Source organism: Artibeus jamaicensis, unplaced genomic scaffold (assembly GCF_021234435.1).
Source record: "Artibeus jamaicensis isolate MK-2021 breed Jamaican fruit bat unplaced genomic scaffold, CSHL_Jam_final scaffold_660, whole genome shotgun sequence".
NCBI classification, from domain to species: domain Eukaryota; kingdom Metazoa; phylum Chordata; class Mammalia; order Chiroptera; family Phyllostomidae; genus Artibeus; species Artibeus jamaicensis.
Genome location: NW_026522052.1, coordinates 5833201 through 5840583, shown reverse-complemented (window position 1 = coordinate 5840583; position 7383 = coordinate 5833201). Strand labels below are relative to the sequence as shown.

The 7383-nt window shown below is 37.7% G+C and overlaps 1 pseudogene; it reads right to left on the bottom strand.

The window, feature by feature from the left end:
- Positions 1–2489: 2489 nt before the first annotated feature.
- On the bottom strand, positions 2490–6102 carry LOC119049208 (60S ribosomal protein L7-like; annotated as a pseudogene).
- Between the last annotated feature and the right edge of the window lie 1281 nt (positions 6103–7383).

The window sequence follows — 7383 nt, the reverse complement described above, 5'->3', positions numbered from 1 at the left end:
CCCTGCAGGCCAGTTCCCAGCAGGGGACGCACGAAAGGCAACCATACATTGATGTTTCTCTCCCTCTCTCCTTCCCTTCCCCTCTAAAGATAAATAAATAAAATCTTAAAAAAAAATTTATGGTAATCAGCTATGACATTAACAGTTAAAGGGGGAAATTTATATCTTATCTTAGTAAATGCAGGAAAAAGCATTTAATAATATCTAATACCCACTTACAATTTCAAAATAAAAATAAAGCAAACAAACCTCATAACAAACTATGAAAATAGGACATTTCTTAACTTACAATGTCATTATGAATGGAAAACACAGAAGTATTTGCCCGTGCAACTATTTTCTTATATTTAAATGTTTTAAAAGCTCAACTGAGATACAATTGATGTGAAATAAATGGCACATACTTCACGTGCACAGGTTGACAAGGTTTTACATATGCACAAACCTCTGAAAACAACCACTGCACTAACATACCCATCATCTTCAAAAGTTTTCTGCCTGTCTGCCCCACCCCTCCCCAGAACCAGTGATTTGCCTTCCCTCACTTTAGGTCAGCCTGCATTTTCCAGAACTTTGTATGAATGAAATCATACACATGTATGTGGCTTCTCTTACTAAGAATAATTATTTTGAGGTTTATCTCTATGGTTGTGTGGATAAATTGTTTATTCTTTTTTATAGCTGACTAGTATTCCATTGTATGGCTATATGATAATGGGTTTATTCATCCACCTGTTGAAGGACATTGGAATGTTGGATGTTTCTGACCATTACAAATAGGGCTGATGTAGACTATTGTGTATAAGTCTTTGTATGTAGATATCCTGTCATTTCTCTTGGGAAATATTTATAGGGGCCTGCCAAAGACATCATCCCCATTTGCTTCTGATACATCAAGCACCATTGATCTTGTGGGTCATGTGGTCCATGCTGCGGAGCAGCCTCATTCTGAACCTGTTGTGGAGACTTCTCTTCTTCTGGAAAAAACTCAAAAGTAACAGCTTTGGGGGTTACTTTGTAAATGGGCCAGAGTAATTTACTCAAATAAGAAATATGTTACCTCCACAATCCAAAGAGGTCCTGTGGACATTATGCCTAGGATATATAGGGACATTTCAACATATATCAGAGCACTAAACTTCTAGAAACTTCGCTGAGAAAAAAGGCATCTGAATTTTTATTGCATTCATTTCCTACCATTTAATATGCAAATCTTACCAAAAAGTTTAGAATAGTTGCCAGTTCTAGTTTAGTAGCTCATCAATGTCATTAATGTAATGGAACGGTGTGAAGTCTTGTGGAAGGAAAAGGTAATCAAGTTTCTATGGACTAAAGTATGACACAAAGCTGGAGTATTGATGTACTTCTAAATTAGGACAGGCAGGGCATATTGACGGCTAGAAGTAAATGGCTTCTGGGGTCTTTGTTAACATAGCAAGAAAAAGGCATTTTCCAGATCAATAGCTGCATACTAGGCATGAGAGAGGTGTTAATTTGTTGAAGCAATGAAATCACATCTGGAACAGCAGGGGTAATCGGAGTCACCACTGATTAAGTTTACAGAATCCCACTGTCAATCTCACAGATTCATCTGTTTATCTGCACAGGCCAAATAGCGGGAGTGAGAGGGGATGTGGTAGGAACCATTACCCTGTATCCTTTGAGGGTGCCAGCCTCTGAAATCCATCCGGGAATGTGGTGTTGCTTTTGGTTTACTGTTTTTCTGGGTATGTTTCGTGCCTTCCATTTGGTCTTTCCTGCCATAGCAGCTCTCGCTCTGCAGTTCAGGAGGGCAGTGGGGATTCTGCCACTTACTCAGCTCAGTCAAACCTCCGTTTTTGATTATCTCCCATCTTGAACAATTCTGTTCTCAACTGAGTTGTTCATAGAAAAATGGTCTTAGTTGTGAATGAAATTTTGGTTTTCTACCCAATAACCCTTTCATGCTCATACCTATATGATCATTCATATATGTAATTTGGCTTTTGAACAAACAACTTCTTGAACAGCCTTCCAGAACAAATTAAATTCAAGAACCGAGGTTCCATTGTACGTCTATTCCAATTATGTGTCTGGAACTGTGGAAGTTGCCACAGAATAAGTTTGGCAATGCACTGTACCCATTGTGAGATGGACTTGAACTAAAACCTTGTTGATCATTTGACCTTCATAAGCCCCTCGGATGACTGGTGGGCCACAGTGACATGCTGAGTTTCCTGGAATTAGTGACCAGCCAAGGTTAAGTAATCCCCTGAAGTCAGATGATTTTCCTTTTTCCTAGTGCACAATCACCCTGGTAAAACTTGTTCAAAGTCTGAGAATTGCCTGAGGGGGTATGAGTTTTTGTTTTGGTGATTCAACTTATGATCATTCAACTTAGAACTCTTTCACTTAATTTAGTACATAGTCCATCTGTTCCTTTTTTATATTTTCAATTTTAAGGAAGTCAATATTGACTAACCAGATTAAAAGTAACCTTGGTAGATACCTTAGTTCCCCCTTTTAATAAGCCTGTTGATCTGATCTTTTCTGTTACCAGCATCTCCTTTTACCATGAAATGAATCACTTTTCTTCATTCCACCTTGTGGAGAAGATAATTTGAAGGTCCACGGGCAGTTGTTTGCTTCTTTGATGTGTTTTCCCACTGTGTAGATCTCACGAACCAGATCCTGCATGTAGATGATGCCATATTTACCGAGAGATCAAGCAATCAATGTGTTACCAGTCAGGGCAATTTGCTTTTTGTTGATTTTGCCATAACTACACTTGTAGATCAATTCATTTGCTGACTTCAGGTTTGGGTATCCCCATACAATACAAGGTTTCACAATCCTCAGCAGTTAATTGAAGTCTTGTTGAGCTTAACAAAGGGAGCCATTGAAGTTCTGTTGAAGGCTATCACTGATACATGATTGACCAATGAGGGTTTGGGTTCCGCAGGTATGTACAAGTAGCCAACTTTTCTTGTGACCATAGCCATTTGAATCTCAGTTCTGTACATCTGCCTATATTTCTAGCAATAGTGCTTGGCTTTTCATAGATGTGTTTTCTCCTTGCCTCTCAAGGCATATTTTGGGCATACTTCTTAATTAGTCACTTGATCTTCAGCTCTGTGAAATACCTTTGCATTTTCCTAAGGGTTTCTGGCACAGCAGGAACCTCCTTCTTCTCTGTACCCTCCATGGTTCCAGCCAGAAAAGAGCCATCCATTTCTCTCCCTAGGGATGATAATCAGTGAGGCAATGAATCGGTCTCTGTGAGTCAGATTACTCTGATTACTGCGTTGACCCTGTAGTTCATTATGGCGACCATACACACCTTGTCTTCGACCGCCTGCTACCTTGGGGTCCAATGATCTCCACTGCATTTAAGTCTTCTGGCTCAGAGGCAGCAGAGCCCAATGCTCTGGCTTCGGTAGCAGAGTGACCACCGACAAAAGTGCTGGGGCTCCCCTCACAATTTCTTTCCCCTGGTTGTGGTGAGAGGCCTGTCACTTGGGCCTTCCCACAGAGGCTGGTCTTACATGATACATTAACTGTGACATTCTAATCTCCCTCAGCCTTTGCAGACTTTGCCCTACATTATACCAAGGCAATTCTGGCATTTCATTTTCATTTAGTGTTGGCCAAACTTTGGTCCATGTTTCACCCAACCACCCAAAACATTTTAGAGCCCTTTTAACTGTTGATGCTGTACGTTGAATTCAGAATTCTTGCTTAATGTGCCCATATCTGTAAATATGACAGGATCCAATTTTATGTTCCTTCCACCATTTTTCACACCCTTAATATCTATTCCCACACATTCTCCCAAGATTTCTTTCTGAATAGAGTTAGAAAAATTATGTAGTTCTCTTAGGATATAGTATGCTTCTTAATGTGTTCTAATTTGTATCTTACTCCTTATGATCTGCTGGTCCTTGAATCTTGCAGTATGTCTGAAAGGAAAGACAAGTCATGTGGTCATAGGCCCTGGGGAGAATCAGCAGTCTTGCAAGACAACTACTTCAGGAAAAGCCATTGCAGTTCCCTCAGGCAAAGCCGTTTGATCTTTTCAGACACTGTGGAAGGGATATTTCTATAGGCAAAGAAGACTCAAAACAGAATTCAAGGGTTCACTATCCCCAGCTTCACCAGAATCTGTCCATATGTCCCCATCCTGGTTTTCAGAATCCTTTCCAGACACTGTATCCAGTTGAACAGAATTACCATATGAGGCTGATAATTCTATTCACATTGTCACTCAGCTACCTGCAGGATGAGGCTCAGAGTTTGGTTTTCAGAGAGACGATTTTTTTCCTAAAATGACATAGACACCTTCAGTTATTTCATGCTGGGCTTGAGCTGCTAACTTTTGCTTTGAACTTATCCTTCCCGCCCCCCCCCCCACTACCTTCTCCAATGCTCTCAGGAGAAATTGACCAAACTTGTTAGTTTAACAAAAATAGTTATCAAATACATGGTCACCACCCAGAACCTTCATTTTTATAAGTACAGGGTCCAGCAGAAGTAAAACCTGCTTGAAAGTGGCTGGTAGGGTAATAATATGGGTGTAATGGTTCATTGTTTTAACTTGAACATTTCACCTGAAATGTCATATGGTGTGCTTGAGTGTGACATTGTTATGTTACAGAATTACATGCTTATGATTTTTTATTAAAGGAGTTTGTAATAAAAAATAGGCATTATTTGTGCTGAACCCTGTATTTGATTAGGAATATCCACTAATAATATTTTGTCTATGTCTTTTGCCACATGATGCTACAGACTATCAGTGCATTCTTTACTAGTGGAGATTGGGTCACTAATGCCCTTAAATATAGTCTGATGAGAAAGCCAATTTCAGAAACCCCCAAAGTGATTCAGAAAATATATCCTTAAGATTCTGTTCCTCTCTTTCTATATATATTAGTATTTGTATATCATCCATATATATAATTACATAACAAATATATTATTTTGTTACAAATAGTGTATATTTATGAATATATGTTAACTAAATACCATCTATCTACCTATGGCATCTATCAAGAGACTTACTTTAAGGAATTTTCTTATGCAATTGTAGGGGCTGGCATGTCCAAAATAGGGAGGGCAAGTCTCAGGCCAGAATTGATGTTGTAGTCTTTAGGCAGAATTTCTAATCCGGAAAATCTCAGGTTTCACTCTGCAGGTCTTTCAACTGATTGGATGAGGTCCACCTACATCATCAAGGGCAATCTCTTTATTTAAAATAAGGTCTATTGGTTGTAGATATTGACCATAGCTTTCAAATACCTTCACAGTAGCACCTAACACCTAGATTGGTGTTGGATTAAATAACTGGGTGTTACAGCCCAGCTAAATTCATGAGATGCTTTTTTCCATCTTTTGAGAGAATCACATATTAAATTTCATCAACTAATCTGATCCAACCATGAATTCTTGGGACAAGTCCCCTTTGATTACAATATATTATTCTTTTGTATAGTATTAGACTTGACTGGCTAAAATTATATTAAGATTTTCTGCATCTATATTTATGAGGAATATATGTATATACAGTCATAGTTCTCTTTTCTTGTAGTGTCTTAGGTTCAGGTATGGGAGAAATGGTGGCTTTAAAGCATGAATTGAGAAATCCATTATTTTCCAATTTGTGCCACTGTTCTCTTTTTAATGCTCTACCAGAAATGTGGGCAGCAAGATACCTTTCAAGCTGTGCTCCAGCTTTCTTTTGATTAGCATGAGAAACGTATGTAGTTTTCATGCATTTAGTACTTCTAACACATTTGTGCTAAGTTTAAAGTGGGTTTCTTGTAGGTAGCTTATAGTTAGTTATTGCTTTTATTATCCATGTGGATGTTTAGATTTCCTGTATATAATATGACTACTTACATGATTGGGCTTTAATTTGGCTACTTGTTTTTCATTAGCCTGAACATTTTAATGACATCATATTTTCCTCTTTGTTGCTTCATTTGCTGTAATTTTTTTGTTTCATTTAAGGTTTATAGTATACATTTTCATGTAAAGCAATCTAATTCAGATAATACCTTATCACTTTACATATAGTTTAAGAACGTGACAAAAGTATGCTTCTATTTTTCTACTTCTGACCATTGTGGTAATTGTCAGGCATTTCACATCAATATGTTTTGTAAATTCAAAAATACATTTTATTATTTAGAGAGTCAACTGCCTTTTTAAAAGTTTATATTATACAAAGGGGGAAGCCCCCCAAGCCAACATTTATTTATAAAAATTGTGTATTTATTTTTACATGTTTAAACTTCAGTCACCTCCAAAGTACTTTTCATTTGATGCAATGCACGTACTGAGACTTTTTTTCCACTGCTCAAAACAGCTTTTGAACGTGTGATTTTTCATGCCTTTTATTGCTTCTGCCATTTCTTGTTTCACCTCCTCTACACTGACAAAACATTTTGGGGGTGAGATCGGGTGTCTAGGGAGGGTGGGCCATGGGGGTCATGCCATTTTTGGTGAAAAGCTACTAAACACTCAGAGCAGTGTGGGCAGGGGCATTTGTAAACCACCCATTATGAAATGGACAAATGTATTGAAAGAGTCTTCAAAAAAATTTACCAAAGTTGAATGCAGCTTCTTTCAATAATGCCAGCTGGCACACTGATACAGATGAGTTCCTAGAATCCTCACTTAGTGGGGGAAGCCTGTACTGCAAGGGGCTCACCCTCCAGAAGATAATTCCATTTTTTAATTTTGGTCCCTCCTTGTATATTTACTAATGTAATTACCATATCTGGTGTTTTTCATTTCTTTGTGTTGATTTATATCTCCTTCTGATATCATTTTCTGTCTGCCAGAAGGACTTTCTTAACCTTTTTTTGTGGTGTCATTCTGCTGGTACTAAAAATTTCCACATTTTCATACCCGAAAAAATCCTTATTTCACCTTTCCAAGATACATTCTCTGGGTGTGGAATTCAAGGTTGCTGAAGGTCCACCCTCCCTCAGTACTTTAAAGATAATGCTTCACTTTCTTTCAGCTTCCATTGTCACTGATGAGAAATCTGCTGTCGATTTTATCTTTGGTCCTCTGTATGAAGTATGCCTTTTATTTTTTGTTGTTTTGAAAATTCTCTTAAGCTCTGGTTGTAAGTAATTTGAGTATGATAGTCTTTCTTGTAATTTCTTCATGTTTCTACTGCTTGGGGTTTATTGAAGATCTTGGATCTGTGAATTTATAATTTTCATTTGTTTTGGAAACTTTTTGGCTGTTATTTTCAACTATACTTCTGCCCCTCATCTAGATAACTTACTGATGCTGTGCTCATTTTTCTGTCTTTTTCTTATTTGTGTTTTGTGTTGGGTAGTTTCAATGGCTATATCTTCAAATTCACTAACATTTTATAATATTTAATAT